The sequence below is a fragment of the Rattus rattus genome, chromosome 12, assembly GCF_011064425.1.
Source record: "Rattus rattus isolate New Zealand chromosome 12, Rrattus_CSIRO_v1, whole genome shotgun sequence".
Taxonomy (NCBI): Eukaryota; Metazoa; Chordata; class Mammalia; order Rodentia; family Muridae; genus Rattus; species Rattus rattus.
This window is the reverse complement of record NC_046165.1, coordinates 23766602-23778390: the sequence shown is the minus strand read 5'-3', so window position 1 is coordinate 23778390 and position 11789 is coordinate 23766602. Positions and strand designations below refer to the sequence as shown.

The 11789-nt window shown below is 38.0% G+C and overlaps 1 pseudogene; it reads right to left on the bottom strand.

The window, feature by feature from the left end:
• Positions 1-951: 951 nt before the first annotated feature.
• On the bottom strand, positions 952-1048 carry LOC116914182 (annotated as a pseudogene).
• Between the last annotated feature and the right edge of the window lie 10741 nt (positions 1049-11789).

The window sequence follows — 11789 nt, the reverse complement described above, 5'->3', positions numbered from 1 at the left end:
AACTCCACTGAAGACACTTGTGCACAGATTTGAACTACGCAACAGAAAGACACGGAGGACTAAAAAATATCATATACAAGGACTTAGGAGACTACATTGTAAGTTTCACTTGAATTGGAATGACTTGAAAGCTTGTTAAGACACTGTCTTAACCGATGTTAAGCAACTGATGGTTATGATTCAGGGTATTTGGGATAAAACACTTATATCTGCATTTCTTATCAGTTCATAAGTAGTATACACACCAGTCATCTAGCTACCCCTCCTGAGTACCTCTGGTGTATGCTACAGAAATCTACTGGTCAACTTCATTTATTTTTTCCTCCTAAATTGATTACTTTATATCCTGATCACAGCCTCTCCTCCCAGTTCCTCCCCTTGCCTCCCTTCCTGCCACCCCCTCCCTTTCTCCTCAGAGAAGTTGCTATCTCCCATGAATATCAACCTATCTTGGCATATCGAGTTGCAGTACTAGATGTATGTATCTTCTATTGAGACTAGACAAGGCAGCCCACTTAGGGGAAAGAGTCCCAAAGTCAGGCAACAGAGTCAGAGACAGCCTCTGCTACGCTTTTAGGTATCCCACATGAAGATTAAGGGGAACAACTGTTATGTATGTATAGAGGGCCTAGGTCAGTCCCATGCATGCTCTTTAATTGGCGGTTCAGTCTCTGTGATCACCTATGGGCTCAGGTTAGTTGACTCTATGTGTTTTCTTGTGGTGTCCTTGACCCCGGCAACTCCTACAGTTCTTCCTTCCCTCTCCCACAGGATTCCACAAGCTCGGCCTAATGCTTGGTTGTGTGTTTCCGTACCTGTTTTCATCTGGTGCAGGGTAAAGCCTCTCAGATAGCAGTTATTCTAGGCTCATGCCAGCAAGTGTATCAAAATATCAATTATAGTGTCAGGGGTAGGCTTTCCCTCTCATGATATGGGTCTCAAGGTGTGCCAATAAATATGGGGGTGAATTTGGGTGTCATCCTTGCATAGAGGCCATGCTAATCTTTTCTGTATTGTTCCAATTTAGTTTATTGCTCCAATTTTAGTATATGTGATGCCAAAGAGAGTACAACAAGTCAATTTCTTATTTCTGGAAATATACACAGCCCGAAGATTATATTCATCTGTTTGACAAGTCTAAGACTGTAGCTTTTATTTGTGTGTGTGGTGTATGTCCTTACTGGATGGCTATATGGTTTTGATAGATCCTAAGTGGTTACCTGTGGTTAAATCAGCACTAGCTCAAGGTACCTAAAAGCAGGATCTGGAATTCTGATCAAGTGTGGAGTGATTGCAAGCACAGTATGACCCAAATGAAGATCTATACTCCAAGGTTATGTGTAATCAAGAACATCTTCTGAGGACACATGGTGTCTCTCTTCCTTTTCTGACTTCCAGAAATTAATAGCCAAAGGTATAGACCCTGTCCTGAAGCATGAATTCATCCTTAGAATGTTCTGCCTGCCACTGATTTCCTTCACTTCTCTCTTCTTACAAAGACAGGAATATGATTACGTCACCTTCATACATAAAATCACGTCTGCTGCCAAGAAAACCCCTTAGTGTCTCCAGCTCCACTTTTAGCCTCTCTATTTGCTATTCTCCCCACACAAACTCTCTAGTGTTGTGTTCCAGTGTTCCAGGCAATTGGAATTTTTCTTATTAGCCTCTGGCACACAGCATGCTCCCCTTTTTATAGTTGGATAACTTTGTCCTTGACTTCTAATCTATTGAGACTTGAAGTTCTTGTTCTTGCTGGATCTTCCTAGGCCTGAGTGCTTCTTTATCAGCATTGTAAACAGCTGGGGATAAACTTCTTTGTCCATGTGGTAAACATTGTAAACAGTCTGATGGGATAAATATTTATCAGTTTCTCCATGTCCTCCAGACTACCATTGCACTTTTAGATAATGAAGACTATGAATTATTCTTCTGAAAATTACAGTTTCTAGCTAAAAGTGGCATCACATACTAGAAACAAATGACATCACATGCTAGGAAGAAAGTCCCCCAAACCAGACAAAAATGGATGACTGCTAACAATACATTTGAGTGGTTGAAGATGTCTGTTGATCCTTTAGAGAAAAAGAAGTAGAGGAAATTTAAAGGCAACTTAATAATGAGAAAGGACAACAGAAATGGTGGTTTCCACAGTATATTGCTAACTGTATTTTAAAAAGTGACTTTACTCTTAAAAATCAAAATGGCTGGCTACCCACAATGTGTGAAGAATTAGCTACCAGAGAGGATGAAAAGCAATGACAAGCCTGCCATCTGTACCACAAATAGCTTCAGACGCAAATATTCCTCCACATTGTTTGTGGAATGGCTACAGCCCTGATCCATGCTTCAACTGCAACCTTATGAAACAGGAAACCATACAATGTCCAGCAGAGAAACTTCCAATCCCTTACCCACAGTTGCTATGACATAGTAATTTGTTGTTTCAAGTACTTGCTTTATAGTAATTTGTTAAGTGGCTACAGATAATTAACATTTTATTAATATGCCACTTCCTTTATAGAGATAGTTTTAACACAAGCAAGGAAGATAATCTTCAATTGCACTAAACTTTATATATGGACTATGATTTTCTTATTTTAATTTCAGAATTTATTAGTGGCCATAGGACATACTTTGGTTCATCAATTGTGGGTCAAGAAATATCTAAAATTCAGAATCAGTCTATGGAAGGAATATGTCTAAAGATATGCTTCCACAAACATATTAGGTGAATGTTTTCATAGCATTATCCATAGTGATTTCCATGCTAAATGTGTTCAGCCACACTCTGGCCAATGATACTCATGTGAACAGAATCCCAGGTCTGAAGGTACCATTGTATACTTTACAAAGACTCACCATAAGCTAATAAAAGATTACTTGGATATCTGAGTCCAGCTGAGCCAATCAGATCTTTTCTTCCATATATTTAGAATCAACATACAATGATAGTTTTAACTTGAGGACCTAGAATGAATGCTTTATAGAATCACATTCTAACATGAAAGCAACTTTGTAAAGGTATATCTGACACAGAGGAAGATTAGCGAATTTACAAAGTAATAGACCTAAAGCAAATATGTAAAATTAATCATAGTTTAGCAAATCCAGAACCAGTACACAACAGGCACACACACACACACACACACACACACACACACACACACACACACACAGAGAGAGAGAGAGAGAGAGAGAGATCTTTTCTGGTTCTGTAATTTCATATATGTATACAATATATTTAGAGCTTACCAATAACCTCTAAAACAATTGTTATATCCCAGTAAGTCCAATTAGTGGTGACTGAATGGCTTAGGGCTTTCCATTAGAGCATGGGCCTCATATTCATGAAGCAAACTGAATCCAAGCTCCCCAGCAGATATAAACTGCCAATAGCTCGTCAGCTAGGGGTGGAACTTAATAAATCCCTCCTCTGTGCATACCAGAATGCTGACTAGATTGGTCTTGTGCGGGTCTTATGCAAGCAACCATAGGTGCTGTGAGTTCATGAGAAAGATATCCCTAAGACACTGTTACCGAAGTCCTCACCAACCTCTGGACCTTGTAATGTTTCTGTCACCTCTGAGCCTTGTAGGTAGGAGTGAAATAGAGATGTCCCATTTATGGCTCAGCATGCCTCATTTGTTTATTCTTTAAGTTTTGATCAGCTATGAGTCTCTGTGTTAACCGTGACTTACTACATAAAGAAGTTTCTCTGATGAGGGGTTAGGGTTGTATTAATCTGTGGGTTTAATTATGAATATTTAGAACGCATCTTGATACTGTGTGCCCTTATAGCAAAATGATTATAGATGGCTCTTGTCTAGGTCCTCTGACCACTTCAGCCATAGCCAGATATTCTTTTTCAGGTCTACAGTACTAGGTATGAGATCCCTCTTATGGAAGTGGCCTAAAGACCCATTAGGATACTGTTGATTGTCCCCTTAACCTTTTGCGAATAGTGTACCAATGGTCATGTCCTGCCAGGTTAGTCTCTATTATAGCCCTGGTGTTCACTGCTGGATAAGTATATTAGTGACCTTCTTCCCCCAAAGACTTTTTAACGCCTCCCAGTATTTGAAAGCTAGCCATCAGAGAAGAAACTTCTAGTAAGTACCAGTCTGATTTCTTCATGTCCTGTAACCAAAGTGTATGGTGTCTCTATTAATAGAGTCTTGCTATTAAGTTCTGGTTAGTAAACAAGAGCAATGACAATGGGCTATATTGTTTTATTCCTGGTCTGAGTCTGGGATTCTTGTTTCTTTCAAATGGCTCTGAAAGCATTTCATGGTAAGGTAGTTTTACTCCTGTGTGTTTCAGTTCTGTGTATATTCCGCATGCCTTAATGGAGTGAAAGTCAGAGCATAGCATTCATCGGCTATACCTGGAACGCCTCGTGTCAGGTGCTTTATCTACTGGCCCTTGAAGAGACCACACAGTGTGCTAGTGAGTTCTTCATGAAGGGCACAATCCACAGACAAGCAAAGTAGTTAGTTTTTCTCTTCTAACATTTCAGTGTAAATTAAGCTTGTAAGTATCAGAATCTTAATGGGAAACATGCCATCTCATTCAGCAGATTGTAGTATTGGAAATTTGACATTTCTGATTTATTGGACAATGTTGTTATAAAAACTGACTATGATAGCAGATTATTTGATATATTCTCAAGAATTATATGTGTATAACTTAGATCTCTCTCTCCCTCTCCCTCCCCTTCTCCTTTTCCCTCTCCCTCTCTCTAATTATGGAATGTTGCCAATTATTCAGAGACACTTAAATGGAATCTCTCTAAAGATTTTAATATTTACTCCATCCATTCACGATACGATCTCTGTAATAGAAAGTGCAAATGTTTTAAATGAGGATTAAAGCTAGTCTCAGAGCTTCCTTTTCCTAACTTCATGATCCCCGTTCACTCTTTATATTGTCAAAACATCTGGTGTGCTGAAACCAGATTTCAGATAACATTTATTTATTAAGCATTTGCTGAGAATCTTCAATTGCCACAATCCAACGCCATTGAGCATACTCACGCACACTCACTTTAACCTAGATTCATAAACAAAGATGTGTAATTTTCTATAACACACCTGGAACTCGGTTGTATAATCTAGAAGCTACTAGTGGGTAAATTTCTTCATTTTCCGTATGGCTAAATCAACTTCTATCTAGGTATAGAAACTCCTAGCAAATATAACTGCCATTGTTCTTATAATTTTACTTATTCAGGAACAAATAAACCTCAAGGACTAGATGCTCATTTGAGCATCGGAATGCAATAATTCAGCAGGCTGGTAACACAATCAACAGCAGCAGAAGAAAGGACCTGCAAGTGAAGAACGAATGAGTCAAATGTAAAAGCTTCATTAATGATTATGATCCCATAGGTATCAACTGGGCTTTTTCTTAGGCGCGGGCTGTGCCAAGCAGTGGCACAAATATTTATAAATTATAAAGCAACTCTTGGCTGGCCCACAATAAATTAACAAAGGCAAATTAAGCACCAAAGACATTCTTGGAATCCAAGAATACACTGAAGTCTCAGCTACGTAACAAGAGACAATGGAAGGCAGTTTCAATGCATCCACAGTAAACAGAACCCAGGTATTAGTGTCCAGAATGACAACTACACATAGTCAAGGAAATGGGAAAATCATGTTTGAAATACAGTGTTCAGTAAGGTAAGGCACTGACTTCTAAGACTGAGTCAGCTTTTTTTGCTTAACACAGAAAAAGAGGATGGTAAAAGCTTGAAGTTTTTATTATTAAATTACAATTTTTACGTTCATTAAAATTCAGATGCATGCAACACCAGAGTTCTGACTATGCTGACTAATAGAGACTTTATTTAATGGATCCCATGCCCGACTGAGTCAGACTTAAGGAACATGAAATTATTTATTATTTTGGAAGTACAGACATGTATTGAATGAGAGGCTGTGAGAGGATATATCCACAGGCACCTATTCAAATAGTCTTTCCCGTAAGTACTTCTGGCTCAGAAGCTAGTACTTGAGACGATAAACTCCTTTCAACATTCATTGAAAGCACCATAAAGAAAACACAGCGGGAATTTGTAGAGAACACATTCGGGCTGGAGTATCATATGCCGAATCTCAAATGAGTGTTCCATAGATCACAGCCCTACAGTCAAGTCAAACACGAGAATACGTAAAGGTCAGAAATCCAAATTTGTAGTTAGAGAATGGAGACTAAAAGCAGAGTAATTGAAGATCAAAGCCTCCTCTTTACCAGGACGCCTTGTTTCTACAGAGATTTTTCTTTACTGGTGTTGAATTCAGTTGGAAGCTTAAAATTCTCCCTGATTCTAGATGAGATATTTAATTTCAACATAATTTTTATTCATGATTGAAAATAGAGTTCTGCAAGAAGTCATGGTTGGTTCTTGACTTCTTTTCTCGTTTTCACATAAAAAAGAACCATGCCTTCACAAGTTGCTATCGGAATTGTGGTGTCCATTTCCCCATTCTCAGAAACACCCTACCTTTGATTTAATGCTCTTCTGGCCCATCTTGAAATTATAAATAGTTTAGCGCAAAGGTTCCTACATGTTCATCCTCCCTTGCACCCCACAAAGTATATAACAGATCCCATTGAACTACCATGAAATTCTGCCTAATTATTCTGGGTTGTAATGTTTCTGATGTTAAAGAAACAGCTACAACATGTATGCACAATCAGACATGAATTAATTTGAAAGTATGAGTGCTTTCAATTTCATTTCCTGTTCTGTGTCTTCTTTTCTAGTTAAAATGCCATTTAGGCTAATTGACTATTAGAATTAAATTGACCTAGAAACAGACTCAGAGATGTATATATATACACACACACACACACACATACACACACACACACACACTCAATAGACTACTCAAATACATATATGTCCTTGACAGATTTCTATTTTACCATATCAAAAGATCAATTTTGAGTAGATTTTAAAACTGAGAATAGGGAAATGCACACTGAAATTCCGCTAGCAACATGTGGACGTTGAAATGTTCAGTGATAAGATTAAGCACAATATTCCATCCGGGTGCAGCAATGTATTCCTGTAGTCCCAGAGTTGGGGAGGATAAATGAGGAGAATTGGCAGATGCCAGAAGGACAATTTGGCAATGGAGTTCCAGGCCTGTTCAATCTATCTCGTCTCTAAAAAGAAAAACTCTAAAGAAGTAAAATCCGAAACAAACTTAAAGGCTGCAAAAGTAGCTTACCATTAAAAGCTTGCACTGCTTTTGCAAAGGACCTGGGTTCAGTGCCCAGCACACACATAATGGCCCACGGTCACTTCTTATTCAAGTTGCAGGGGATTCAGTGATCCCTTCTGGACTCTGTCAGCACCAAGCATGCATGTGGTACACAAATGTACATGACACAAAATACTCGTACACATAAAATAAGATAAATAAATATTTTAAAAGGGCCAACAGGGACTAACAAAACAAGCTCAGGATAGTACTTAGTTCAAATCTAAGTTCAGTTCCCAGCGCCCACACAGAAGCTGACAACTTCTTTGACTGCATTTACTAGGGATCTACTGCCTTATCTGATCTTCTCAGATATAACACACGTGTGGTGCCCTTCTATACATATAGTTAAAGCAGTCATACTCAGAAAATATATTTCCACCCCAACAATATTCTCCTTATCAGGACACCCCAAGGAAAGCCAAAACTTCAAAGAATATAGTTCTATCCCATAAAGTAGAGAAAAGATTAATATCCCAAAGAGAGCTGCAAAGAATTCAATAAAAAATCAGAGCAAAGTTTTGAGTGATGTATTAACTATTAGCAATAAGTAGGTGAAAGGAGCCTTGAATAAAAATAGAAAATCTATAAAGAAATGTCATACAATGACCTTCTAACAATCACTTGGTTTATATTACAAACTTTGAAAAGCAGGAATGCATTTCTTCAGGGAATGGTCTGATCTGGATGTGAAATCATGGCTTTTAAACCTACCAATTCTATCATGAGACTTTAATGTATTATCAAAATCTCTTCAAGAATACCAGAAGATGTGTTTAAACAAATTCATGATAGTGCAGGTCTTAATTAGATATGTAAAGTAGGAACTATTTTGTTTGTTCAATAACATATACAATGATAAAATGAACATACACTGCTCTAAACATGACCAGAGGTGAGCGTCATCAAACACAGTGGTGCAGAAAACATACGCAGCTCAAAGATTCATATGATGTAATGCCATTTATATAAATTTCAAGAGCAAATGTAATCAATGAATAAAATGCTAATAGTAAATATATATGATGCTGATATTATAAAAGAAAATATGATAACTAACTATTCTCACGCCAGTGAGGAAAGTAGTTATTCTTAGTGATAGGAGGTGAGTGAATGGGCAATAAAATACATTAGTGTTTTCTAAGCTACTGGCAGTGTTTGTCTTAATGTGAATTTTGACTATTTAGTGTTGCCTTTGTTAGTCTTTAAAAAATGTAGGGTTTGCAAAATTATAATGTATGAAACTATTTCATTTTCTTAAAAAAAAAATCCTCCAATTTCAAGGCATTGTATGCACTGCCTACTGCACCTAAAGGCAAGCATTCAAGAGCTCTGTGCATTGTTGATAAGTTTGCAGTGAAAACAACCAACTAATTCCAGACTGCTACCTTCAAAATCTATAGAGAACCATTGTCATCATGAATGCCTTGCAATTCTCCCAAAGAGCATGAGGTGCCATATCCATTGTTAACTGCTGTTACACATGAGCCTAAGTGCTCATACAATCATAAAAGGGCCAACCTTGCTGCAGAGGATCCACTTTTGTGAGATCTGCTGCCTTAGATACCCAGTCTTAGCTAAGCCTTGCAGATCTCCAAAAAGTGCTTCCCAAGAAGAAAAGATCCAAGGAAAGTTCTGTTTTGTTTTTCTTGTTAAATATCAACAAGCATAAGATTTATTTTTTCCAGTGATTTAGCATCCAACAAGTCACTCAAACTCGGAGTTTCCTAAGGATTAACATCAAAGTTCTCCTAAATAGAAATAAAGAACTGTTCATGATATATATTCCATATATATGATTTTAATATAATGTAAAAATAGCTCTCACATGAGCTCTGGAATTATTTTAATATGAGCCATCCATTTGAGAGATAAAGTCTGAGGTAGATGGCATTAATAGACTGGCAGGAGAGGAACAATGCCAAATTTATAGCTTTGCAGATCACACTATTCTTGTACCTTATGAAGAATTACACATATAAAAGCATGTTAATGAAACTGACATTTATTAATTTCTTATTTGGGAAAATGACAGTTATTGCTAAAGATTTTACAAATATTACTAAATAAATAAGTTATTATTATTTTGCAACTTACAAACGTGATAAAGTTTAGTTTTGCCATTTGAAATAGAAAGGGCAAGGAAGCGTTAGAGAAATGGTACAGTTGAGGAATAGATGAAAGAATAAAATGTGAAACAGAATTTTCACTTTCACAAAAATTTACCCATGATGCATTGAAAGCCTGTATCTGTAATCAATCACTTTGAAGATTCCAACACACAGTGACCCGAGGAAAGAGCAGTTACACCCTTCCTTACAAAACTATACTTGACTCAGCTTCTGTGAAAAGGAGGCTTGTTCTTTGTAGCATTTGGCACAAGTGGCTTGGATAAGAAGTGTAGGGTTCTTTTCAAACTCTCACTTGCTTGGCTTTTAAGGTATTGGCAGTCTACAGGGACTCAGTCAGGGTTAGGGCCTGAGAATCTTGTATCTTTTGCATATGTAACTCTCTCTGGCCTTCACAGGATTCTTCATAGAGTACTGTCTGAGTTTTGTTTTATTTTTATTTATTCTTTTCTCATATAGTACATCCTGAGTGCAGCAGCCTCCTCTCTCTCCACTCTTCTAAACCAACCCCTCTCCCATTTTCCCTTTTACCCAGATATACTCCCTCCCCCTCCACTGTTGCCTTTAGAAAAGAACCTCCCAACCGAACTTGGCAAATTGCAAATTACAAAAGACAAGGTTAAAATCCTTATATCCAGGTTGAATGAGGCAACCCAGTAAAAGAGAAAGGGTCCCAAGAGCAGGCAAAGGATTCAAAGACACCTCCCACTGGTAAATGCAACACAAGAATAGCAGTATATGCAGGGGGCCTAGCTCAGACCTGTACAGTCTCTGTGATTGTCACTTCAGTGTTGGTGAGCCCATCCGAGTCCTGCTTAGTCGATTTTGTAGAATTACATCATTCTTCCTTCCATTTCTTTTCCCTAGCATTTCCCCTGTCTTGCCTTCCTTGTTCCCTTTCATATCAATACCTGTTTTTATTTGTTATTCTCTCTCTCTCTCTCTCTCTCTCTCTCTCTCTCTCTCTCTCACACACACACACACACACACACACACACACACACACACACCCCACGTATGCATGCATTTACATATAAATACATAAACAAGGATTCTCTTTAATGTTGCATGTATTTATATGGTATCAGGGCTGACCACTTGGTATTGGTTAGCCAATTAGTGGTCTCATTCCTGGGAATATTTTCTCTCTCTCTCAGCAGTCATTAGCTGCCAGTAGTTCCTTGTCTGGAGTTGAGATCCTATGAGATTTCCCAGTTCAAGGATAACATGTCTGTTGGTATTGTCCTTGCTCAGTAAAGTTCGTAACCATTCAATACAGCTGGGTTCCTAGGAACAGAGACTTTCTGGACACCGATGTGATGGTTGTCTACCTAAGTTATAAAAGCATAGTTCATAATTTAGAAAGGAAAATCTTACATTTCTTAAGCTTGTGAAACTTCAATAAAGGTGCATACATTATTTAAACAGAGCTCCAGAGACATTTTTCTCTTTTATCTCCATTATACGGATCTTTGAGGATTGCTTCTGTGGACTGGGGTGTGACAGAAAATATGTCAAAAGTAAAAACCTAAAACCAAATGAATAAAAAGGGGGGATTTGGTGTGGCCTGTCTGCCTTTGGTTTCATGCTTCCTAAAGGCACAGTTCATGATGATATACACACTTAGGTTCAAGCACTGTGACTTCACATTCTTCAGAATGTCTACTCTACAGAATGGTAGCTCACACTGGCAATATCACTGGTGCTAAATTATTAAACAAGCAGTGTCTAAGGTTATTTTTGTTACTGCATTTGGTAGGTGGAAGGGTTGAATTGTTTGATTGTCTTGTTTAAATTTCAGTCACTGAACACTTGGTTACAGAAACATAGAAGTCAAAGTATATAGTTAGATGCTATAGGCTCAGCAATGGGAGTGGCAAACATCAAAACTCATCTGTCAGTCTCAGTGTCTTCCCTCAGGCTTCTTCAGCTAGACCAAGTAAAGGCATTTCATTCAAACTCGGTTTCCTTGACGTTAAACTCTCAATGATTTGGTGATTTTTATTGAGAATGGTTCCCATAGGCTTGTGGATTGGAAAGCTTGTTCTGCAGTTGATGGAACTGTTTTAGAAGATTTAGGAGGTGTGGTCTTGTACCAGGAGCTTAACTGGTGTCAAGCTTTGAGGTTTCTCAAGTCAGTGCCACTTCTCTCTCTTTCTGCCTCATAAAATTGCCACCTGATGTAAACTCTCAGCTACTGCTTCAATGCTATGCCTGATTGCCTGCTGCCATGCTCCTTACCGTGATGGTCATGGACTCATCACCTGGAACCATGAGCCCAAATAAAATTTTCTAAGTTGACTTAGTCATGGTGTTTTGTAAACAGTAAAAAAAGAGATTAAGAAAAATTTGAAATGTCCCACACAGGTTCATGTGTTTAAATACT